The following is a 25268-nucleotide window of genomic DNA, read 5'->3' as shown; positions in this document are numbered from 1 at the left end:
TACCTGCTGCACCTGCAAACTAACTTTTTGGGATTCATGCCAAGGACCAATGGTAGAGCTTTGGAGGCGTGGCCTATTCAATTGGAGCTGAGCTGCAGAGAGAGAAGGAGCTAGCTGCTTTGCTCCTGTCTCGAAAGCCTGGAGTGAGCCCTGAGACCAGCCCAGGAAGAGGAGGAGGGAAAGGGCTTTCTACAATTCTAATCCATCTCGAGGGAGAGGAGGAGAGCTGCAAATTCAACCACCTTATTACTGCTACAGAGAGTTGAAGAGAGAGGGAAAAGAACACCATCCAGTGTGGAAGGAGGGAGAAACTTCAACAACCAAAGGTGGGTGTGTTTTGGTGCATTCCCCCTGAAAGACTTTGTTGTATTGGTGGGGGGAGGAAAGAAGACAACTCGAGGGCCGGAACATTGCGGGGGGTGTGTGTGTGTGGAAGTGTGTGTGGGGGTCTTGCCTACAGCTAGGCCCCACACACCACTGAAGCACCCCTCCCCCATTACCTAGCCTGGGATAGCTGGAGGTACCTGGCTGAAGAGTATTTAAGTACCCTATTTAACATCGTTGGGAGTGTGTGCCTGGGTGACTCCAGCTACCCCAGGTGAAGACATCTTCCCCCATCCGAAGACCATCCGCAAAGACTTTGTTTCTTTTTTCCATCATCTGGGGAGTGCACCCCAAGAAAAACACCCACCCATCGCTGTGAGGGGAGACCTGCCCTCGCAGCCTCCCTCTTTCCCACCCCACCTCTCTCTTTCTCTCTCTCTCTGCCTCTCCCCTCTCTCTCTGAGAGCCCCTTTCCTCCTTAAACATTAAAATTACATTAAGACAACTGAGCAGAGGGAGCAAGGTCCCTCCCCATTCGTTATTTAGGGGAGAGGTGTGCCCCATTAAGAGGTCCCTCTGCTAAAAACACAAACGAGACCATTTAAAGACCATTAAGGCCTGTGACTTTGGGGTAGGTGTAGCCCTTAAAGGGACCCCGTGATGGCGACTCCATCCACGCCGGTGGCTGGGTCAGCAAAGACATATGCGCAGGCGGCGTCGACATCCACGGCACGTCCTGCGCCTCCTGCTGCCCTGCCACCTTTCAGATTGATTACGAAAAAACACGGGGTCAAGAGCTACACTCACCCCACAATGAGCATCGAGGAGTGCGTGCGGGCGATGGCTGGGGTAGTCGGCCCCTCGGCCTTTGTCGCAATCTCCAACATGTCTGGGAAGGCCGTGTTCTTCCTGGGGTCGGAGCGGGCGGTGTCCCTGGCCCTTGAAAGGGGGCTCACAGTGGGCGGGACGTTCCTGCCGGTGGACCCTCTCCGAGTGCTGTCCTACAGGGGTCGAGCGCTGGTCATAAACCAGCTGGTGGCCGCCATGTTGTGGTACCGGCTGGTCACTTTGACCCCTCCCCCTGCGTTTGTCGCCAAGATACAGAAGAAGCTGGTGGACTTCTTCTGGAACAACAGGAAGCACTGGGTTTCTGCCGCGGTCTTGAGTCTCCCGCTTGGGGAGGGCGGTCAGTCGTTGGTGTGCGTCAGCGCCCAGCTCGCGATTTTCCATCTTCAGACCCTGCAGAGATACCTTTACGTCGAGCCCCCTCCTAGGTGGCGTGCTCTGGCGATGTATTTCTTCTGCCAGCAGCACGGCCTCAACTACGACACGCAGCTCCTGTTTGTGAGTGTGGGGGGCGTCAGGACCGCCCACCGGGAGCTGCCTGTCTTTTACAAGGAACTCATCAGGGTCTGGAACAAAGTCTCCACCAAGCGCAGCTCTCCACCGGCTGGAGTGGCAGCCGTCCTGCAGGAGCTGCTGCTCGGGAATCCGTACCTCCACGACCGAGGTTTTTTGTGGCGGTCGGATGAGAGGGCTGTGGCTGGTGAGGTGACTAGGGTCAGGGACCTGCTCGATGGCGGAGGAGTGGGCTGGATGGCGCCAGACACGCTGGCGCGGCGCCTAAATCCTGCCAACGTCCGCCACGCGGCCGATGCCATCGAGTCGCTAAAAAGAGCTCTGGGCCCCGACTCCGTTAGGTGCATCGAGGAGGCTCAAGCACGTGGGGAGATCCCGTCCGAACTGACCCCCATCCGGACGGAATTCCTCATCGGCGCCAAATCCCGGAACCTCCCTTGGGGGCCGGCGCCTCACAACTTGAGCCGCCTCGGGGAAATCCCCTCCGTGCCTTTCAGTTCCGCGCGGAGAGGTTTCCTGTACGGGCTGCTCCTGCACACTCTCAACTTTGCCATCCTCGCCTGCCGTCCGGACACACCATGGCGTACCATCTTGCCGTCCGGAGGAGGCGGGGGTCCCCGATGGAGGGCACTCTACGCAGGGGTCCTCCCACTATTTGTCGGGGACTTGGCCTGGAGGATGGTGCACGGAGCAGTGCCGTGCAATAAATTTTTAAGCCGGTTCACGGGCTCCCAGGCCGCCTGCAATTTCTGCAGTCTGGAAGAGTCCGTGTTCCATGTTTTTATGGAATGCACGAGGTTGCAGCCCCTGTTTTATTATTTAAAGGGGCTGCTCCTGAAATTCTGGCTGCACTTTAGTCCCACACTCCTGATCTTTGGACACCCTGTGCGGAGGGGAGCGGGTAGGTCCGAGGGCCTCCTCGTAGGACTGCTCCTGGGCACGGCCAAGGGTGCCATCAGCTGGTCCAGGCAGCGGGCGGTCGAGGGGGTCATTCAACCTGACTGCCTGCCTCTCTTCCGCGCGTACATCCGCGCCAGGGTGTCCTTGGAGATGGAGCACGCGGTGTCCACCGGTACGCTCGCGGCCTTCCGTGAGAGGTGGGCACCGGAGGGACTGGAGTGCATCGTCACGCCCGGCAACCAAATTTTAATTTGATTTTATGTTTTAAAGATTAATTTGTTTTAATTGCCGGTGTTTTTTAGTGTCCCCCTTCCCTTTAATAGGGGGCACTTAGGAAAAAGAATATTATTTTAGTGCCCAAAAAACACAAAAAACCCCACAAAAAAATAAGAAAAAAAAGGGCGTTGCAAATGTTTGGTGCGTCCCCCAGATCGGGGGGCCAGGGTTTAATGTTTTTGTTTGCTCCAAAAGAGTTTCATGCACAAGGACCAATGGTAGAGCTTTGGAGGCGTGGCCTAATCAGTTGGAGCTCTGCTGTTTAGAGAGAAGGAGCTAGCTGCTTTAGCTCCTGTCTAGAAGGCCTGGAGTGAGCCCTGAGACCAGCCCAGGAAGAGGAGGAAGGAAGGGGCTTTCTACAATTCGAATCCATCTAGAGGGAGAGGAGGAGAGCTGCAAATTCAACCACCTTATTACTGCTACAGAGAGTTGGAGAGAGAGGGAAAAGAACACCATCCAGTGTGGAAGGAGAGAGAAACTTCAACAACCAAAGGTGGGTGTGTTTTGGTGCATTCCCCCTAAAAGACTTTGTTGTATTGGTGGGGGGAGGAAAGAAGACCACTCGAGGACTGGAACATCGCGGGGGGTGTGTGTGTGTGGCAGTGTGTGTGGGGGTCTTGCCTATAGCTAGGCCCCACACACCACTGAAGCACCCCTCCCCCATTGCCTAGCCTGGGATAGCTGGAGCGACCTGGCTGAAGAGTATTTAAGTACCCTATTTAACATCGTTGGGAGTGTGTGCCTGGGTGGCTCCAGCTACCCCAGGTGAAGACATCTTCTCCCCCCACCCGAAGACCACCTGCAAAGACTTTGTTTCTTTTTTTCCATCATCTGGGGAGTGCACCCCAAGAAAAACACCCACCCATCGCTGTGAGGGGAGACCTGCCCTCGCAGCATCCCTTTTTCCCACACCCCTCCCTCTCTCTCTGCCACTCCCCTCTCTCTCTGAGAGCCCCTTTCCTCCTTAACAGTAAAATTAATTTAAGACAACTGAGCAGAGGGAGCAAGGCCCCTCCCCAATTGCCAACTAGGGGAGAGATGTGCCTCTTTCAGAGCTCCCTCTGTTCAAATATTTAAACGAGGCCATTTAAGACCATTGAGGCCTGTGACTTTGGGGTGGGTGTAGCCCTTAAAGGGACCCCGTGATGGCGACCCCATCCACGCCGGTGGCAGGGCCAGCCAAGACATATGCGCAGGCGGTGTCGACATCCACGGCACGTCCTGCGCCTCCTGCTGCCCTGCCACCTTTCAGATTGATTACGAGAAAACACGGGGTCAAGAGCTACACTCACCCCACAATGAGCATCGAGGAGTGCGTGCGTGCAATGGCTGGGCTAGTCGACCCCTCGGCCATTGTCGCGGCCTCCAACATGTCTGGGAAGGCCGTGTTCTTCCTGGGGTCGGAGCGGGCGGTGTCCCTGGCCCTTGAAAGGGGGCTCACGGTGGGCGGGACGTTCCTGCCGGTGGACCCTCTCGAGGCCACCGCACAGAGGGTCATTATATCTAACGTCCCGCCCTTTGTTCCCGCTGAGCTCCTCCTCCCTCACCTACACCAACTGGGGGAGGTAAGGTCGGGGATCAACCCCATACCGCTCGGCCTCAGGGAGAGCAGCCTGCGCCACGTGTTCTCCTTCCGCCGCCAGCTCTTTGTCTGGCTGGCGCGGGAGGAGACGACGGAGGGCTATTTTAATGTGGTGCACGAGGGGACTGCCTACCGCGTCTTCTGGACGTTGGACGGCGTGCGGTGCCATGCCTGCAGGGAGGTGGGGCACATTCGCAAGAACTGCCCCGCCTCCAAGGCCGCCAAACCACCGAAGGCGGCCAAGGCTGGCGCCGCCGCCACCCCTCCCCCTAGTTGTGTCCGTGTGCCGGGAGCCATAGGTGCGCGGGCATCGTCCGGGGCCTTTGTTTTCACGGCCTCCGGCGGGGGTGGAGGGACAGCGTCCGATCGGAAAGAAGGCGCGGAAGAAGACGAGACATCTAGAGGCGGGTCCCCTCAGTGCGCCAGAAAGTTTGACCACTGCGCTCAGCCCAACCCAGTCACCGGCGAGCGCGGGGTGCCCTGAGCCCATGCCCGAGCCCTTGACTAATACCGCAGAGGGGTTCAGGCGCGGGCAAGATAAGGAAAAGGGGGCGGGGTGGAGCGGGAGGCCTCGGCAGACATGGAGGTCTCCCTGCCTCTGTGCACCCCCAGGAACAAAAGGAGGCGCCGCTCCAATGAGGCAGAGGGGGAACAACAGCCCTCCGCGGAGGAGTCGGTGCCCGCCGCGTGTCCCGCGTCCCCCACCAGCGCCCCCAAGCTGCGCTGTAGGCGAGAGGAATCTGTCCCCGGGGACGGACACGCTCCATCTCGTGAACGTGTACGCCCCTCAGCCCGGCTCGCAGCAGACGCGCTTCTTTGAAGAGGTGTCCGCTCTTCTTGGCTCCGTCGACGTCGGTGACTGCATTGTCCTCGGTGGGGATTTTAACTGCACCCTCGAGGCAAGGGACCGCTCCGGTGCCCTGTAGAGCATGACGGCGAAGGAGAAGTTGAGGGACCTGGTCGGGTCCTTCGACTTGGTGGACGTCTGGCGAAATCTCCATCCCGACTCCAGCGCCTTTACTTGGGTGAGGCCAGGAGAAGGATGGTCCAGAGTCGACCGCCTTTACGTGTCTCGGGCGTACGTTTCCTGCGTCCCGGCGGCCTCCTTGCGGCCAGTGCCGTGTTCGGACCACCACCTGGTGTGGGCGGAGCTCGCTTCGCTCCGTGCGAGGACGGGGTCCGCGTACTGGCATTTTAACTGGAGGACGTGCGGTTCCAGGACTCGTTCCGTCATTTCTGGGCCGACTGGAGAAGGAAGCAGGGGGGCTTCCCCTCCTTGAGGCTATGGTGGGACGTGGGCAAGGCTCACGTCCGCGTCTTCTGTCAAGAGTACGCGAGGGGGTTGACCAAGAGGCGGGTGGCCAGGGTCGGGCGCTTAGAAAAAGAGGTGCTCGACCTGGAGTCCCGTCTCGGTCAAGTCGTCGGGGACCCGGCCCTGCGGAATGTGTACGAAGCGAAGAAGGCCGCGCTGAAGTACCTGCAGCTCGTCGGGTCCCGAGGCGCGTTCGTGAGGTCGCGGATCCGGTTCCTGCGGGATCTGGACCGCGGCTCCCCCTTCCTCTACTCTCTGGAAAAAAGACAGAGTGTCCATCAGCAGCTCTTGACGCTGCTGGCCGACGACGGCTCTCTCGTCTCGGATCCGGAGGGCGTCAACAACAGGGCCCGTGAATATTACGGGGCCCTGTTCTCTCTGGAGCCGTCCAACGAGGAAGCGCGTAGAGCTTTGTGGGAGGACCTGCCGAAGGTCAGCCCGGAGGGCGCCGAAAATCTGGAAGCTCCGCTAAGCCTGGCGGAGCTGACCGGCGCCCTCGACCGGCTCTCGAGGGGAAAAGCCCCGGGGCTGGACGGGCTGACTGTGGAGTTCCACAGGGCGTTCTGGGACATCCTGGGGTGCGACTACGCGCGGGTCCTGGGGGAAAGTCTGGCGACCGGGGAGATGCCCCTCTCTTGGCGCAGGGCAGTCATCGTCCTGCTGCCTAAGAAGGGCGATCTCCGCCTCCTTAAGAACTGGCGCCTGGTCACCCTCCTCAGCACGGACTACAAAATCTTCGCCAGGGCGATGTCTGCTCGCCTTGGCACCATGCTGGACCACATGATCCACCCCGACCAGTCCTACACGGTCCCGGGCCGGACAATCCACGATAACATCCATCTGATCCGGGACCTCATCCATTACTCCCAGGAGGCTGGTCTGTCGGTCGCCTTCCTATCCCTCGACCAAGAGAAGGCGTTCGACAGGGTGGATCACGACTATCTGCTCGGAACTCTGCGCGCTTTCGGGTTCGGGACGCATTTCGTCGCCCGGATCCAACTTTTGTACGCCGCCGCGGAGTGTCTGATTAAGGTTAACGGGCCCTTGACGGCGCCCTTCGCTTTGGGAGAGGGGTGCGCCAGGGATGCCCCATGTCCGGCCAGTTATATGCCGTCTGCGTGGAGCCTTTCCTGCGCCTCATGCGGACGAGGTTGATGGGACTGGCTCTGCAAGGGCCGGGCGTGGAGGTCAAGAAACATAGAAACATAGAAAATAGGTGCAGGAGCAGGCCATTCAGCCCTTCTAGCCTGCACCGCCATTCAATGAGTTCATGGCTGAACATGCAACTTCAGTACCCCATTCCTGCTTTCTCACCATACCCCTTGATTCCCCTAGTAGTAAGGACTTCATCTAAATCCTTTTTGAATATATTTAGTGAATTGGCCTCAACAACTTTCTGTGGTAGAAATTTCCACAGGTTCACCACTCTCTGGGTGAAGAAATTCCTCCTCATCTCGCCTAAATGGCTTCCCCCTTATCCTTAGACTGTGTCCCCTGGTTCTGGACTTCCCCAACATTGGGAACATTCTTCCTGCATCTAACCTGTCTAACCCCGTCAGAATTTTAAACGTTTCTACGAGGTCCCCTCTCATTCTTCTGAACTCCAGTGAATACAAGCCCAGTTGATCCAGTCTTTCTTGATAGGTCAGTCCCGCCATCCCGGGAATCAGTCTGGTGAACCTTTGCTGCACGCCCTCAATAGCAAGAATGTCCTTCCTCAGGTTAGGAGACCAAAACTGTACACAGTACTCCAGGTGTGGCCTCACCAAGGCCCTGTACAACTGTAGCAACACCTCCCTGCCCCTGTACTCAAATCCCCTCGCTATGAAGGCCAACATGCCATTTGCTTTCTTAACCGCCTGCTGTACCTGCATGCCAACCTTCAATGACTGATGTACCATGACACCCAGGTCTCTTTGCACCTCCCCTTTTCCTAATCTGTCACCATTCAGATAATAGTCTGTCTCTCTGTTTTTACCACCAAAGTGGATAACCTCACATTTATCCACATTATACTTCATCTGCCATGCATTTGCCCACTCACCTAACCTATCCAAGTCGCTCTGCAGCCTCATAGCATCCTCCTCGCAGCTCACACTGCCACCCAACTTAGTGTCATCCACAAATTTGGAGATACTATATTTAATCCCCTCGTCTAAATCATTAATGTACAGTGTAAACAGCTGGGGCCCCAGCACAGAACCTTGCGGTAGCCCACTAGTCACTGCCTGCCATTCTGAAAAGTCCCCATTTACTCCTACTCTTTGCTTCCTGTCTGACAACCAGTTCTCAATCCATGTCAGCACACCACCCCCAATCCCATGTGCTTTAACTTTGCACATTAATCTCTTGTGTGGGACCTTGTCAAAAACCTTCTGAAAGTCCAAATATACCACATCAACTGGTTCTCCCTTGTCCACTCTACTGGAAACATCCTCAAAAAATTCCAGAAGATTTGTCAAGCATGATTTCCCTTTCACAAATCCATGCTGACTTGGACCTATCATATCACCTCTTTCCAAATGCACTGCTATGAAATCCTTAATAATTGATTCCATCATTTTACCCACTACCGATGTCAGGCTGACCGGTCTGTAATTCCCTGTTTTCTCTCTCCCTCCTTTTTTAAAAAGTGGGGTTACATTGGCTACCCTCCACTCCATAGGAACTGATCCAGAGTCTATGGAATGTTGGAAAATGACTGACAATGCATCCACTATTTCCAAGGCCACCTCCTTAAGTACTCTGGGATGCAGTCCATCAGGCCCTGGGGATTTATCGGCCTTCAATCCCATCAATTTCCCCAACAAAATTTCCCGACTAATAAGGATTTCCCTCAGTTCCTCCTCCTTACTAGACCCTCCGACCCCTTTTATATCCGGAAGGTTGTTTGTGTCCTCCTCAGTGAATACCGAACCAAAGTACTTGTTCAATAGGTCTGCCATTTCTTTGTTCCCCGTTATGACTTCCCCTGATTCTGACTGCAGGGGACCTACGTTTGTCTTTACTCACCTTTTTCTCTTTACATATCTATAGAAACTTTTGCAATCCGTCTTAATGTTCCCTGCAAGCTTCTTCTCGTACTCCATTTTCCCTGCCCTAATCAAACCCTTTGTCCTCCTCTGCTGAGTTCTAAATTTCTCCCAGCCCCCGGGTTCGCTGCTATTTCTGGCCAATTTGTATGCCACTTCCTTGGCTTTAATACTATCCCTGATTTCCCTTGATAGCCACGGTTGAGCCACCTTCCCTTTTTTATTTTTACACCAGACAGGAATGTACAATTGTTGTAGTTCATCCATGCGGTCTCTAAATGTCTGCCATTGCCCATCCACAGTCAACCCCTTAAGTATCAGTCACCAATCTATCCTAGCCAATTCATGCCTCATACCTTCAAAGTTACCCTTCTTTAAGTTCTGGACCATGGTCTCTGAATTAACTGTTTCATTCTCCATCCTAATGCAGAATTCCACCATATTATGGTCACTCTTCCCCAAGGGTCCTCGCGCAACGAGATTGCTAATTAATCCTCTCTCATTACTCAACACCCAGTCTAAGATGGCCTCCCCCCTAGTTGGTTCCTCGACATATTGGTCTAGAAAACCATCCCTTATGCACTCCAGGAAATCCTCCTCCACCGTATTGCTTCCAGTTTGGTTAACCCAATCTATGTGCATATTAAAGTCACCCATTATAACTGCTGCACCTTTATTGCACGCACCCCTAATTTCATGTTTGATGCCCTCCCCAACATCACTACTACTGTTTGGAGGTCTGTACACAACTCCCACTAACATTTTTTGCCCTTTGGTATTCTGCAGCTCTACCCATATAGATTCCACATCATCCAAGCTAATGTCCTTCCGAACTATTGTCTTAATTTGCTCCTTAACCAGCAATGCTACCCCACCTCCTTTTCCTTTTATTCTATCTTTCCTGAATGTTGAATACCCCTGGATGTTGAGTTCCCAGCCCTGATCATCCTGGAGCCACGTCTCCGTAATCCCAATCACATCATATTTGTTAACATCTATTTGCACAGTTAATTCATCCACCTTATTGCGGATACTCCTTGCATTAAGACACAAAGCCTTCAGGCTTGTTTTTTTTAACACCCTTTGTCCTTTTAAAATTTTGCTGTACAGTGGCTCTTTTTGTTCTTTGCCTTGGGTTTCTCTGCCCTCCACTTTTCCTCATCTCCTTTCTGTCTTTTGCTTTTGCCTCCTTTTTGTTTCCCTCTGTCTCCCTGCATTGGTTCCCATCCCCCTGCCATATTAGTTTAAATCCTCCCCAACAGCACTAGCAAACACTCCCCCTAGGACATTGGTTCTGCTCCTGCCCAGGTGCAGACCGTCCGGTTGGTACTGGTCCCACCTCCCCCAGAACCGGTTCCAATGCCCCAGGAATTTGAATCCCTCCCTGCTGCACCACTGCTCAAGCCACGTATTCATCTGCGCTATCCAGCGATTCCTACTCTGACTATCACGTGGCACTGGTAGCAATCCCGAGATTACTACTTTTGAGGTCCTACTTTTTAATTTAGCTCCTAGCTCCTTAAATTCATTTCGTAGGACCTCATCCCTTTTTTTACCTATGTCGTTGGTACCAATGTGCACCACGACAACTGGCTGTTCTCCCTCCCATTTCAGAATGTCCTGCACCCGCTCCAAGACATCCTTGACCCTTGCACCAGGGAGGCAACATACCATCCTGGAGTCTCGGTTGCGGCCGCAGAAACGCCTATCTATTCCCCTCACCATTGAATCCCCAATGACTATTGCTCTCCCACTCTTTTTCCTCCCCTCCTGTGCAGCAGAGCCAACCATGGTGCCATGAACTTGGCTGCTGCTGCCCTCCCCTGATGAGTCATCCCCCTCAACAGTACCCAAAGCGGTGTATCTGTTTTGCAGGGGGATGACCACAGGGGACTCCTGCACTACCTTCCTTGCACTGCTCTTCCTGTTGGTCTTCCATTCCCTATCTGGCTGTGGACCCTTTCCCTGCGGTACGACCAACTCGCTACACGTGATACTCACGTCATTCTCAGCATCGTGGATGCTCCAGAGTGAATCCACCCTCAGCTCCAACTCCGCAACGCGGACCATCAGGAGCTGGAGGTGGACACACTTCCTGCACACATAGTCGACAGAGACACTGGAGTCATCCCTGAGTCCCCACATGGTACAGGAGGAGCATAACACCCGACCGAGCCGTCCTGCCATGCCTTAACCCTTAGATACACTTAAATTGGCAACAACAATGTTAAAAGTTACTCACTGATATAGAAGAGAAAAAAGAAAAAGTACTCACCAATCCAGCCAATCACTTACCCTCTTGGCTGTGATGTCACCTTTTGATTTCTTTCTACTTCTTTTTTGACTTCTCCCTGGGCCCCGGACTCCCTGCTGTGCCTTTATAGGCCTCTCCACGCACCTCCTCGACGCTGCTCCCGACTGCCGCCGACGCTGGGCCCCGGACTCCCTGCTGTGCCTTTTATAGGTCTCTCCACGCACCTCCTCGACGCTGCTCCCGACTGCTGCCGACGGTCTTGAGGCTCCCGCTTGGGGAGGGCGGTCAGTCGTTGGTGTGCGTCAGCACCCAGCTCGCGACTTTCCGTCTTCAGACCCTGCAGAGATACCTTTACGTCGAGCCCCCTCCTAGGTGGCGTGCTCTGGTGATGTATTTCTTCCGCCAGCAGCACGGCCTCAACTACGACACGCAGCTCCTGTTTGTGAGTGTGGGGGGCGTCAGGACCGCCCTCCGGGAGCTGCCTGTCTTTTACAAGGAACTCATCAGGGTCTGGAACAAAGTCTCCGCCAAGCGCAGCCCTCCACCGGCTGGAGTGGCGGCTGTCCTGCACGAGCCGCTGCTCGGGAATCCGTACCTCCACGACCGAGGTTTTATGTGGCGGTCGCACGAGAGGGCTGTGGCTGGTGAGGTGACCAGGGTCAGGGACCTGCTCGATGGCGGAGGAGCGGGCTGGATGGCGCCAGACACGCTGGCGCGGCGCCTAAATTCTGCCAACGTCCGCCATGCGGCCGATGCCATCGAGTTGCTAAAAACAGCTCTGGGCCCTGACTCCGTTAGGTGCATGGAGGAGGCTCAAGCACGTGGGGAGATCCCGTCCGAACTGACCCCCGTCCGGACGGAATTCCTCATCGGCGCCAAACTCCGGAACCTCCCTCGGGAGCCGGCGCCTCACAACTTGAGCCGCCTCGAGGAAATCCCCTCCGTGCCTTTCAGTTCCGCGCGGAGGGGTTTCCTGTACGGGCTGCTCCTGCACACTCTCAACTTTGCCATCCTCGCCTGCCGTCCGGACACGCCATGGCGTACCATCTTGCCGTCCGGAGGAGGCGGGGGTCCCCGATGGAGGGCACTCTCCGCGGGAGTCCTCCCAGTATTTATCGGGGACTTGGCCTGGAGGGTGGTGCACGGAGCAGTCCCGTGCAGTAAATTTTTAAGCCGGTTCACGGGCTCCCAGGCCGCCTGCAATTTCTGCGGTCTGGAAGAGTCTGTGTTCCATGTTTTTATGGAATGCACGAGGTTGCAGCCCCTGTTTTATTATTTAAAGGGGCTGCTCCTGAAATTCTGGCTGCACTTCAGTCCCACACTCCTGATCTTTGGACACCCTGTGTGGAGGGGAGCGGGTAGGTCCGAGGGCCTCCTCGTAGGACTGCTCCTGGGCACGGCCAAGGGTGCCATCAGCCAGTCCAGGCAGCGGGCGGTCGAGGGGGTCGTTCAACCTGACTGCCTGCCTCTCTTCCGCACGTACATCCGTGCCAGGGTGTCCTTGGAGATGGAGCATGCGTTGTCCACCGGTCCGCTCGCGGCCTTCCGCGAGAGGTGGGCACCGGAGGGACTGGAGTGCATCGTCACGCCCGGCAACCAAATTTTAATTTGATTTTATGTTTTAAAGTTTAATTTGTTTTCTTTGCCGGTGTTTTTGTAGTGTCCCCCTCCCCTTTTATAGGGGGCACTTGGAGGAAAAAATAAGATTTTAGTGCCCAAAAAAAACCTAAAAAAAACAGACAAAAAAAGGGCCTTGGAAATGTTTGGTGCGCCCCCAAGATCGGGGGGGCACCATTTTATGATTTAATGTTTTTTTTTGTTTACTCCAAAAAAGAGTTTCATGCACAAGGACCAATGGTAGAGCTTTGGAGGCGTGGCCTAATCAGTTGGAGCTCTGCTGTTGAGAGAGAAGGAGCTACCTGCTTTAGCTCCTGTCTGGGAGGCCTTGAGAGCCCCGAGACCAGCCAAGGAAGGGGAGGAAAGGGCTGGCTTACTGCAGTTCAACATCCGGAGGGAGAGGTGGAGAGCTGAACAATTATCATTTACTGCAACTACAGAGAGTTGGAGAGAGGGGGAAAGAACAACCTGAGGAAACACCATCCAGTGTGGAAGGAGGGAGAGTCGTTTCTACAATCTTTGACAGGTGGGTTTGTTTTGGTGCCTTCCCCGAAAGACTTTGTTGTATCGGTGGGGTGAGGAAAGAAGACCATTCGAGGGCCGGAACATCGCGGGGGGTGTGTGTGTGTGGAAGTGTGTGTGGGGGTCTTGCCTACAGCTAGGCCCACACAACACTGAAGCACCCCTCCCCCATTGCCTAGCCTGGGATAGCTGGAGCTACCTGGCTGAAGAAGTACTAATTACCTCATTAAAGATCGTTGGGAGTGTGTGCCTGGGTGGCTCCAGCTACCCCAGGTGAAGACATCTTCTCCCCCCACCCGAAGACCACTCTACAAAGACTGTGTTTTTTGCCATCTGGGGAGTGCACCCCAAGAAACACCCACCCACCGCTGTGAGGGGAGCCCTGCCCTCGCAGCTTCCCTCCTTCCCAACCCCTCCCTCTATCTCTCTCTCTCTGTCTCTCCCCTCTCTCTCTGAGAGCCCTTTCCTCCTAATTTTTTAATAAACAATTAAGACAACTGAGCAGAGGGAGCAAGGCCTCTCCCCAATTGCCAACTAGGGGAGAGGTGTGCCTCTTTCAGAGCTCCTCTGCTCATACATTCAAACGAGGCCAATTTAAGACCATTAAGGCCTGTGACTTTGGGGTGGGTGTAGCCCTTAAAGGGACCCCGTGATGGCGACCCCATCCACGCCGGTGGCAGGGCCAGCGAAGACTTATGCGCAGGCGGCGTCCACATCCACGGCGCCTCCTGCGCCACCTGCTGCCCTGCCACCATTCAGATTAATTACTAAGAAAAACGGGGTCAAGAGCTACACTCACCCCACAATGAGCATCGAGGAGTACGTGCGGGTGATGGATGGGGTAGTCAGCCCCTCGGCCATTGTCGCAGCCTCCAAGATGTCTGGGAAGGCCGTGTTCTTCCTGGGGTCGGAGCGGGCGGTGTCCCTGGCCCTTGAAAAGGGGCTCACGGTGGGCGGGGCGTTCCTGCCGGTGGACCCTCTCGAGGCCACCGCGCAGAGGGTCATTCTATCGAACGTCCCGCCCTTTGTTCCCGCTGAGCTCCTCCCCCTCACCTACACCAAGTGGGGGAGGTAAGGTCGGGGATCAAACCCAGACCGCTCGGCCTCAGAGAGAACAGCCTGCGCCATGTGTTCTCCTTCCGCCGCCAGCTCTTTGTCCTGCTGGCGCGGGAGGAGACGACGGAGGGCAATCTTAATGTGGTGCACGAGGGGACTGCCTACCGCGTCTTCTGGACGTTGGACGGCGTGCGGTGCCATGCCTGTAGGGAGGTGGGGCACGTTCGCAAGAACTGCTACGCCTCCAAGGCCGCCAAACCACCGAGGGCGGCCAAGGCTGGCGCCTCCGCAACCCCTCCCCCTAGTAGCGTCCGTGTGCCGGGAGCCGTAGGTGCGCAGGCATCATCGGGGGCCTTTGTTTTCACGGCCTCTGGCGGGGGGGAGGGAGAGCGTCCGACCGGAAAGAGGGCGCGGAGGAAGGCGAAACATCTCGAGGCGGGTCCCCTCGGTGCGCCAGAAAGTTTGACCGCCGCGCTCAGCCCAACCCAGTCATCGGCGAGTGCGGGGTGCCCTGAGCCCGTGCCCGAGCCCTTGACCAATACCGCAGAGGGGCTCGGGCGCGGGCAAGATAAGAAAAAAGGGGGGGGCGGAGCGGGAGGCCTCAGCATACATGGAAGTCTCCCTGCCTCCGGGCACCCCCAGGAACAAAAGGAGGCGCCGCTCCAATGAGGCGGAGGGGGAACAACATCCCTCCGCGGAGGAGTCGGTGCCCGCCGCGTGTCCCGCGTCCCCCACCGGCGCCCCCAAACTGCGCCGTAGACGGGAGGAATCTGTCTCCGGGGAGGGAGGGGCAGTCGAGGCTGCCCAGCCTCTGCCTCCCGGGGATGGCGTCGGGGATCTGCCTGTCGTGGGGGGTAGTGGGGCCAGCGGAGGAATACGATGCCGCCGGGTCGGGCGTCCCGGGGACTGAGGCGGGCGGGGCCGAAAAGGCCGAACCTGAGCCCGCCCAGCCAATATCCAACTTCCCCCGGGACTTGCTCGACTCGGCGGAAATACACAGTACTAACAATTTTAATGAATCTGTACACGCTGGGCCGGGGGGTGGCGGCGGGGAGGGGGAAGAACTACAACCCTCGCCCCCTACTTTGGAGCTGGGGTACTTGGAGGACCTGGTACATTTCTTTGACCAGGTCTCTCCGCCTTCCCCGGCTCCTGGGGCGGAGGAGGAACCCCTTCCTCTGTCGCTTCCTGACCCAGCACCGCTTTTAAAAGAGCCCAGTGGGGACTCCTCTGCCAACGATCCTGGGGGTGGGGTCGGGGCAGAGCCAGGGCCGGATGGAGCGGCCGGGCCATTTGCCGTACCTCGTGCGGTCGACGGGCCGGCTGCTAGCGGCGACCTCCCGGAGGAGGACGGGGACTCGGTGGAGGACGCGGGTGAAGATCTCGAGGCCATCGCCAGTGAGGCGGTGGATCTCCTCGTGCCCGCCGCTGAGTCCCCCCTCATTCCCGTAGAGGAACTCCGGGACTTTTTGGTCCAGAGCCAGGGTCGCCGCAACCGAACCCATCTGGCCCGGCAAAGATGGTCCGAGCTGGGGCTGCTCATCGCTTCCGTCCGCGCTGCCGCTAAAACCATGGCCGCGGGCAGGCCCTTATCAAAGACGCAAGGCCTTGAGCTGCGCCAGCTCAAAAAGTTCCTCGCTGGGCTGCTGAAGGAGTGGAGGTCAACAAACGACTCCACTCCCCCCCCCCCCCACAATAGGTTAGGTAGAGGTTGCACTATGCTCTAGTCATGAAGATAACCATAGCCAGCCTCAACATCAACGGCGGCAGAGAGGCACGCCGTAGATTTAACAATTTTTCGCTCCTACGGGAGGGGAAATATGCGGCGTGCTTCCTGCAAGAAACCCACACCGTTCCGGGAGACGAAGCCACGTGGCTCCTGGAATGGCAAGGAGAGGTCCGCATGAGCCACCTCAACGCCACTTCTAGTGGGGTGGCCATCTTGCTGGCCCCGCATTTTCAGCCGGAGATCTTGGGGGTCGAGGAGCCTGTGCCAGGCCGCTTGCTGCACGTAACGGTTCGCCTGGGGGACGTGCCGCTCCATCTCGTGAACGTGTACGCCCCTCAGCCCGGCCCGCAGCAAACGCGCTTCTTGTAAGAGGTGTCCGCTCTTCTTGGCTCCGTCGACGTCGGCGACTGCATTGTCCTCGGGGGGGATTTTAACTGCACCCTCGAGGCGAGGGACCGCTCTGGTGCCCCGCAGAGCATGACGGCGATGGAAAAGTTGAGGGACCTGGTCGGGTCCTTTGACTTGGTGGACATCTGGCGAAATCTCCATCCCGACTCCAGAGCCTTTACTTGGGTGAGGCCTGGAATAGGATGGTCCAGAGTCGACCGCCTTTACGTGTCTCGGGCGTACGTTTCCTGCGTCGCGGCGGCCTCCGTGCGGCCGATGCCGTGTTTGGACCACCACCTGGTGTGGGCGGAGTTTGCTTCGCTCCGCGTGAGGACGGGGTCCGCGTACTGGCATTTTAACAACCAGCTGCTGGAGGACGTGCGGTTCCAGGACTCGTTCCGTCGTTTCTGGGCCGACTGGAGAAGGAAGCAGGGGGGCTTCCCCTCCTTGAGGCTCTGGTGGGACGTGGGCAAGGCTCACGTCCGCGTCTTCTGTCAAGAGTACGCGAGGGGGTCGACCAAGAGGCGGGCGGCCAGGGTCGGGCGCCTAGAAAAAGAGGTACGGTGTACGAAGTGAAGGCCGCGCTGAAGGACCTGCAGCTCGTCGGGTCCCGAGGCGCGTTCGTGAGGTCGCGGATCCAGTTCCTGCGGGATCTGGACCGCGGCTCACCCTTCTTCTACTCGCTGGAAAAAAGACAGGGTGTCCGTAAGCAGCTCTTGACGCTGCTGGCCGACGACGGCTCTCTCGTCTCGGATCCGGAGGGCATCAACAACAGGGCCCGTGAATATTACGAGGCTCTGTTCTCTCCGGAGCCGTCCAGCGAGGAAGCGCGTAGAGTTTTGTGGGAGGACCTGCTGAAGGTCAGCCCGGAGGGCGCCGAAAATCTGGAAGCTCCGCTAAGCCTGGTGGAGCTGACCGGCGCCCTCGACCGGCTCTCGAGGGGAAAAGCCCCGGGGCTGGACGGGCTGACCGTGGAGTTCCACAGGGCGTTCTGGGACGTCCTGGGGGGCGACTACACGCGGGTCCTGGGGGAAAGTCTGGCGACCGGGGAGATGCCCCTCTCTTGGCGCAGGGCAGTCATCGTCCTGCTGCCTAAGAAGGGCGATCTCCGCCTCCTTAAGAACTGGCACCCGGTCTCCCTCCTCAGCACGGACTACAAAATCTTCGCCAGGGCGATGTCTGCTCGCCTTGGCGCCGTGCTGGACCACATGATCCACCCCGACCAGTCCTACACGGTCCCGGGCCGGACAATCCACGATAACATCCATCTGGTCCGGGACCTCATCCATTATTCCCAGGAGGCTGGTCTGTCGGTCGCCTTCCTATCCCTCAACCAAGAGAAGGCGTTTGACAGGGTGGATCACGACTATCTGCTCGGTACTCTGCGCGCTTTCGGGTTCGGGACGCATTTCGTCACCCGGATCCGACTTTTGTATGCCGCCGCGGAGTGTCTGATTAAGGTTAACGGGTCCTTGACGGCGCCCCTTCGCTTTGGGAGAGGGATGCGCCAGGGATGCCCCATGTCCGGCCAGTTATATGCCATCTGCGTGGAGCCTTTCCTGCGCCTCCTGCCGACGAGGTTGACGGGACTGGCTCTGCAAGGGCCGGGCGTGGAGGTCGTCCTCTCGGCTTACGCCGATGACGTGCTCCTCGTGGTAGAGGATCGCACTGACTTGCGGAGGATGCGTGAGTGCCAGGAGATTTACTCGGCCGCATCCTCCGCCAGAATCAACTGGGAGAAATGTTCCGGATTTCTGGTGGGTCAGTGGCGGGTGGACTCCCTGCCGGAGGAGCTCAGGCCTTTTGCCTGGAGCACGACCCATCTCCTCTATCTGGGAGTCTACCTTAGCCCCGACGAGGAAGCCTGTCCGGCGAACTGGCAGGAGCTGGAGGCCAAGGTCGCCGCTCGCCTAGGGCGCTAGACAGGACTGCTCCGAGTGCTGTCCTACAGGGGTCGAGCGCTAGTCATAAACCAGCTGGTGGCCGCCATGTTGTGGTACCGGCTGGTCACTTTGACCCCTCCCCCTGCGAGATACAGAAGAATCTGGTGGACTTATTCTGGAACAACAGGAAGCACTGGGTCTCTGCCGCAGTCTTGAGTCTCCCGCTTGGGGAGGGCGGTCAGTCGTTGGTGTGCGTCAGCGCCCAGCTCGCGATTTTCCGTCTTCAGACCCTGCAGAGATACCTTTACGTTGAGCCCCCTCCTAGGTGGCGTGCTCTGGCGATGTATTTCAGCAGCACGGCCTCAACTACGACACGCAGCTCCTGTTTGTAAGTGTGGGGGGCGTCAGGACCGCCCTCCGGGAGCTGCCTGTCTTTTACAAGGAACTCATCAGGGTCTGGAACAAAGTCTCCACCAAGCGCAGCTCTCCACCGGCTGGAGTGACGGCCGTCCTGCAGGAGCCGCTGCTCGGGAATCCGTACCTCCACGACCGAGGTTTTGGGTGGCGGTCGGACGAGAGGGCTGTGGCTGGTGAGGTGACCAGGGTCAGGGACCTGCTCGATGGTGGAGGAGCGGGCTGGATGGCGCCAGACACGCTGGCGCGGCGCCTAAAATCTGCCAACGTCCGTCACGCGGCCGATGCCATGAGTCGCTAAAAAGAGCTCTGGGCCCGGACTCCGTTAGGTGCATCGAGGAGGCTCAAGCACGTGGGGAGATCCCGTCCGAACTGACCCCCGACCGGACGGAATTCCTCATCGGCGCCAAACCCCGGAACCTCCCTCGGGGGCCGGCGCCTCACAACTTGAGCCGCCTCGGGGAAATCCCCTCTGTGCCTTTCAGTTCCACGCGGAGGGGTTTCCTGTACGGGCTGCTCCTGCACACTCTCAACTTTGCCTGCCGTCCGGACACGCCATGGCGTACCATCTTGCCGTCCGGAGGAGGCGGGGGTCCCCGATGGAGGGCACTCTACACGGGGGTCCTCCCACTATTTGTCGGGGACTTGGCCTGGAGGGTGGTGCACGAAGCAGTGCCGTGCAATAAATTTTTAAGCCGGTTCACGGGCTCCCAGGCCGCCTGCAATTTCTGCGGTCTGGAAGAGTCTGTGTTTTATGTTTTTAAGTTAATTTGTTTTAATTGCCGGTGCTTTTAGTGTTCCCCTCCCCTTTTATAGGGGGCACTTGGAAAAAAAATTTGATTCTGTGCCCAAAAAAAAAGGCCTTGTAAATGTTGGTGTTTCCCCCAGATCGGCGTGCACGGTTTAATGTTTTTTGTTTACTCCTAAAAGAGTTTCATGCACAAGGACCCCCAGGTCCCTCTGTACCGCAGCATGTTGTAATTTCTCCCCATTCATATAATATTCCTTTTACTGTTTTTTTTTCCCCCAAGGTGGATGTCCTCACATTTTCCGACATTGTATTCCACCTGCCAAATCTTAGCCCATTCGCTTAACCTACCTAAATCTCTTTGCAGCCTCACTGTGTCCTCTACACAATCCGCTTTCCCACTCATCTTTGTGTCATCTGCAAATTTTGTTACACTGCACTCTGTTCCCTCTTCCAGGTCATCTATGTATATTGTAAACAGTTGTGGTTCCAGCACCGATCCTTGTGGCACACCACTAACCACTGATTTCCAACCCGAAAAGGACCATTTATCCCGACTCTCTGCTTTCTGTTCGCCAGCCAATTCTCGATCCATGCTAATACATTTCCTCTGATTCCGCGTACCTTTATCTTCTGCAGTAACCTTTTGTGTGGCACCTTATCGAATGCCTTTTGGAAATCTAAATACACCACATCCATCGGTACACTTCTATCCACCATGCTCGTTATATCCTCAAAGAATTCCAGTAAATTAGTTAAACATGATTTCCCCTTCATGAATCCATGTTGCGTCTGCTTGATTGCACTATTCCTATCTCGATGTCTCGCTATTTCTTCCTTAATGATAGCTTCAAGCATTTTCCCCACTACAGATGTTAAACTAACCGGCCTATAGTTACCTGTCTTTTGTCTGCCTCCTTTTTTAAACAGAGGCGTTACATTAACTGCTTTCCAATCCGCTGGTACCTCCCCAGAGTCCAGAGAATTTTGGTAGATTATAACGAATGCATCTGCTATAACTTCCGCCATCTCTTTTAATACCCTGGGATGCATTTCATCAGGACCAGGGGACTTGTCTACCTTGAGTCCCATTAGCCTGTCCAGCATTACCCCCCTAGTGATCGTGATTATCGCAAGGTCCTCCCTTCCCACATTCCCGTGACCAGCAGTTTTTGGCATGGCTTTTGTGTCTTCCACTGTGAAGACCGAAGCAAAATAATTGTTTAAGGTCTCAGCCATTTCCACATTTACAATTATTAAATCCCCCTTTTCATCTTCGAAGGGACCAACATTTACTTTAGTCACTCTTTTCCGTTTTATATATCGGTAAAAGCTTTTACTATCTGTTTTATGTTTTGCGCAAGTTTACTTTCGTAATCTATCTTTCCTTTCTTTATTGCTTTCTTAGTCATTCTTTGCTGTCGTTTAAAATTTTCTCAATCTTCTAGTTTCCCACTAACCTTGGCCACCTTATACGCATTGGTTTTTAATTTGATACTCTCCTTTATTTCCTTGGTTAACCACAGCTGGTTATCCCTTCTCTTACCGCCCTTCTTTTTCACTGGAATATATTTTTGTTGAGCACTATGAAAGAGCTCCTTAAAAGTCCTCCACTGTTCCTCAATTGTGCCACCGTTTAGTCTGTGTTCCCAGTCTACTTTAGCCAACTCTGCCCTCATCCCATTGTAGTCCCCTTTGTTTAAGCATAGTACGCTCATTTGAGACACTACTTCCTCACCCTCAATTTGTATTACAAATTCAACCATACTGTGATCACTCATTCCGAGAGGATCTTTTACTAGGAGATCGTTTATTATTCCTGTCTCATTACACAGGACCAGATCTAAGATAGCTTGCTCCCTTGTAGGTTCTGTAACATACTGTTCTGAGAAACAATCCCGTATGCATTCTATGGATTCCTCCTCAAGGCTACCACGTGCGATTTGATTTGACCAATCGATATGTAGGTTAAAATCCCCCATGATTACTGCCGTTCCTTTTTCACATGCCTCCATTATTGCCTTGATTATTGTCCGCCCCACCGTGAAGTTATTATTTGGGGGCCTATAAACTACGCCCACCAGTGATTTTTTCCCCTTACCATCTCTAATCTCCACCTGCAATGATTCAATATTTTGTTCATTAGAGCCAATATCGTCTCTCACAACTGCCCTGATATCATCCTTTATTAACAGATTACCCCACCTCCTTTCCCTTCTTGTCCATCTTTCCGAATTATCAGATACCCCTGTATGTTTAATTCCCAGTCTTGGGCACCCTGCAACTACGTTTCTGGAATGGCCACCAAATCATACCCATTTGTAATGATTTGTGCTGTCAACTCATTTACTTTATTTCGAATGCTGTGTTTCGGTAGAGTGTTTTAATACTAGCTTTTAAACCATGATTTTTAGTTTTGACCCCTCCTGCAGCCCCTTTATATTCATACATATTGTCCCTTCCTATCACCTTGTGGTTTACACTTACCCCAGTGCTACTCTGCTCTGTTGCCTCCTGCCTTTTGCATGCTTTCTTGGGGTCCTGTTCATCTGAGCTCTCACCCACTCTAACTAGCTCAGAGCCCTCTCCTGGGTTCCGAATACTCCTCTCATTGAGGCACAGAGCTTTCAGGCTTGCCTTTTTATTGCACTTTGACCCTTTAGAATTTGTCTGTACAGTGTCGCGTTTTGTTTTTTGCCTTGGGTTTCTCTGACCTCCACTTTTACTCATCTCCTTTCTGTCTTTTGCTTCTGTCTCCATTTTGTTTCCCTCTGTCTCCCTGCATTGGTTCCCATCCCGCTGCCATATTAGTTTAACTCCTCCCCAACAGCACTAGCAAACACTCCCCCTAGGATATTGGTTCCGGTCCTGCCCAGATGCAGACCGTCCGGTTTGTACTGGTCCCACTTCCCCCAGAACCGGTTCCAATGCCCCAGGAATTTGAATCCCTCCCTCCTGCACCACTGCTTAAGCCACGTATTCATCTGAGCTATCCTGTGATTCCTACTCTGACTAGCACGTGGCACTGGTAGCAATACCGAGATTACTACTTTTGAGGTCCTACTTTTTAAGTTAGCTCCTAGCTCCTTAAATTCGTCTCGTAGGACCTCATCCCTTTTTTTTTACCTATATCGTTGGTACCAATGTGCACCACAACAACTGGCTGTTCACCCTCCCTTTTCAGAATGTCCTGCACCCGCTCCGAGACATCCTTGACCCTTGCACCAGAGAGGCAACATACCATCCTGGAGTCTCGGTTGCGGCCGCAGAAACGCCTATCTATTTCCCTTACAATTGAATCCCCTATCACTATCGCTCTTCCACTCTTGTTCCTGCCCTCCTGTGCAGCAGAGCCAGCCACGGCGCCATGAACTTGGCTGGTGCTGCCCTCCACTGATGAGTCATCTCCCTCAACAGTACTCAAAGCGGTGTATCTGTTTTGCAGGGGGATGACCGCAGGGGACCCCTGCACTACCTTCCTTGCACTGCTCTTCCTGCTGGTCTTCCATTCCCTATCTGGCTGTGGACCCTTTACCTGCAGTAAGACCAACTCGCTACACGTGCTACTCACGTCATTCTCAGCATCGTGGAGAGTGAATCCACCCGCAGCTCCAATTCCGCAACGCGGTCCGTCAGGAGCTGGAGGCTGATATACTTCCCGCACACATAGTCATCAGGGACACCGGAAGTGTCCCTGAGTTCCCACATGGTACAGGAGGAGCATATCACGTGACCGAGCTCTGCTGCTATGACTTAACCTTTAGATACGCTTAATTTGGCGACAACATTGTTAACAGGTTACTTACTGATATAAAAAAGAAAAAGAAAAGCTACTCAGCAATCACCAGCCAATCACTTACCCCTTTGGCTGTGACATCACCTGTTGATTTCTTTCTACTTTTTTGCTTTTTCTCCCAGCTGGAGCTGCTCTAGTTGGGCCTTTTGTAGGCCTCACCACGCACCTCGAGCTCCCGCTGGCCTTTTGTAGGCCTGGGATGCTGCCGCTCCGCCTCGCGACCTCGTGTTAAATGTATCTGTTTTATCTTGTAACACTTCTATAACGCATTTTAGGACCTTTTACTAGGTTACAGGCGCTCTATAAACACAAGTTGTTGTTGTTCTTGTCCCTCCCCGCCAATCACAGCACACCCCCCCCCCCCCCGCGCCCGCCAATCACAGCACAACCCCCGCGCCCGCCAATCACAGCACAACCCCCGCGCCCGCCAATCACAGCACAACCCCCGCGCCCGCCAATCACAGCACAACCCCCGCGCCCGCCAATCACAGCACAACCCCCGTGCCCGCCAATCACAGCACACCTCGCGCGCCCTCTCACAGGGGCCCGTTAAATATTCAATATTTAAACCCAACCGCCAAGTTCTTAGCGCGAACCTCTTTCAACCGAAATCATGACCGCAAACCCCGCCCCCCGGCCGCGTTGATTGGCCAGTAGCAGACAGGGTGTGGAGCTCCGGAGGTGAGCGGGTTCGCCGGAGCCCCTGTCACTCAGAGTGAGGGAGGCGGGTTTCTGGGGCGCAGCTCTCCCGGGGGAAGCGAATTGGTCGGACCGCCTGTCACTCAATGAGCGAGGCGGGTTTCAGGTGCTGGCCCGGGCTTGATTGGGAGCGCGACTCGGAGCTCGCGCAGAGTATTTTTAGGCCAAGCGCCAGTGACACCGCGCTGGGAATTTGTATCGGTGATTTGGAGCCGGTGGGAGCGGCTCACGGCTATAGGCTATACTCGGGCCTGGGGGGGATTTCACACTTTGGATTCTTTTTGTTATTATTTACTCGGGGGGGAGCGAGGGCGTCATGGCAACGGGTTTGGTGAGTGAGCGGGACAGTCGCTTTTTCCCCGGGAACCTGCTGAGCGCTGGGTGGGGTAAGGGAGGTGGTGAGGAGGGGGCTGGGGTGGTGGGTGAGGTGTTTGCTCCAGTCTGTACTATATATAATGTGTTGAACTTTGTATTGGATTGTTACAAAGCAGGAAACTCATTTAAATAGTGTTTGCAATGATACGGTGTGCTGCCCAGTGAGTGAGCCACAGTCCTGGAGGAGGGTGGGCTGCAAATTATCCCCACAATATAATGGTGGGCAATCTAAGTCACGGGTTAAAGACAATCTGTGCATGGGATCTTCCGGTTTTTGTGAGGTGGATGTGGTCTATTGTCATTGATTAGTCTTGTAGTGTAAAGAATCTGCTGATAGCTGGAGTATGGTTAAGAAATGATTGAATCAGCAAGGGCAGGAAATGATGCTGTATCAGGACGATCTCAGTCACTCACTGTCGCTGACTTGCGTCTGACAGTTTCTAGCAGAGGGCATGTCATGCTGCCATAATGGTGTGTTAATCCTGTAGAAAGAAAGACTTGCATTTATATAGTGCCTTTCACAAGCTCGGGACATCCCAAAGTGCTTTACAGTTAATGAAGTACTTTTGAAGTGTAGTCGGTGTTGTAAAGTAGGAAATGCAGCAGCCAATTTGCGCACAGCAAGCTCCTGCAAACAGCAGTGTGACAGTGACCAGCTCATCTGTTTTAGTGATGTTGATTGAGGGATAAATATTGACCCAGGGATACTGGGGAGAACTTTCCTGCTCTCCTTCCCAATAGGAAACTTGGTGTTGCCTGACTTTGTATCTTATTTAAATTTCAGGATATATTGTGAGCTGGAGGAGGGCAGGAATTTTACTGTGACTCTGTAATGCTGTTGAAGTATAGAAAGCTCAGTACTTCTGTTTACAGGTCAGCTGATTGTGCATGTTTTAACTCAGTATGTCGTGACTCAGTGTGAGTGGGGCAGTCATGCCACTTTGTGTTGATGCAAAGCAGTTTGAGATTGATGGTCAGGGGAGATGTGCAGAGTAACTCTGAA

The 25268-nt window shown here is 55.0% G+C and overlaps 1 long non-coding RNA gene across 5 annotated transcripts in view; it reads left to right on the top strand.

Annotated features, from left to right (window-relative positions):
• The window catches only part of LOC139251746 (uncharacterized), a 113476-nt gene that overhangs the window by 39215 nt on the left and 48993 nt on the right, over positions 1 to 25268 (top strand). The window contains exons 1-2 of one of the 5 annotated variants that reach the window (XR_011591420.1): positions 24011 to 24221; positions 25050 to 25138. The exons of 1 other annotated variant lie outside the window; for it this stretch is intronic. This is a non-coding gene — a long non-coding RNA (uncharacterized lncRNA). Of the gene's footprint in view, positions 1 to 12905; positions 13183 to 24010; positions 24222 to 24331; positions 25139 to 25268 lie in introns of those variants that run through there. 3 more of the 5 variants (XR_011591422.1, XR_011591421.1, XR_011591419.1) reach the window with 3 other exon arrangements.

This window comes from Pristiophorus japonicus, unplaced genomic scaffold, assembly GCF_044704955.1.
Source record: "Pristiophorus japonicus isolate sPriJap1 unplaced genomic scaffold, sPriJap1.hap1 HAP1_SCAFFOLD_438, whole genome shotgun sequence".
NCBI classification, from domain to species: domain Eukaryota; kingdom Metazoa; phylum Chordata; class Chondrichthyes; family Pristiophoridae; genus Pristiophorus; species Pristiophorus japonicus.
This window is presented reverse-complemented; position numbering and strand designations above follow the sequence as displayed.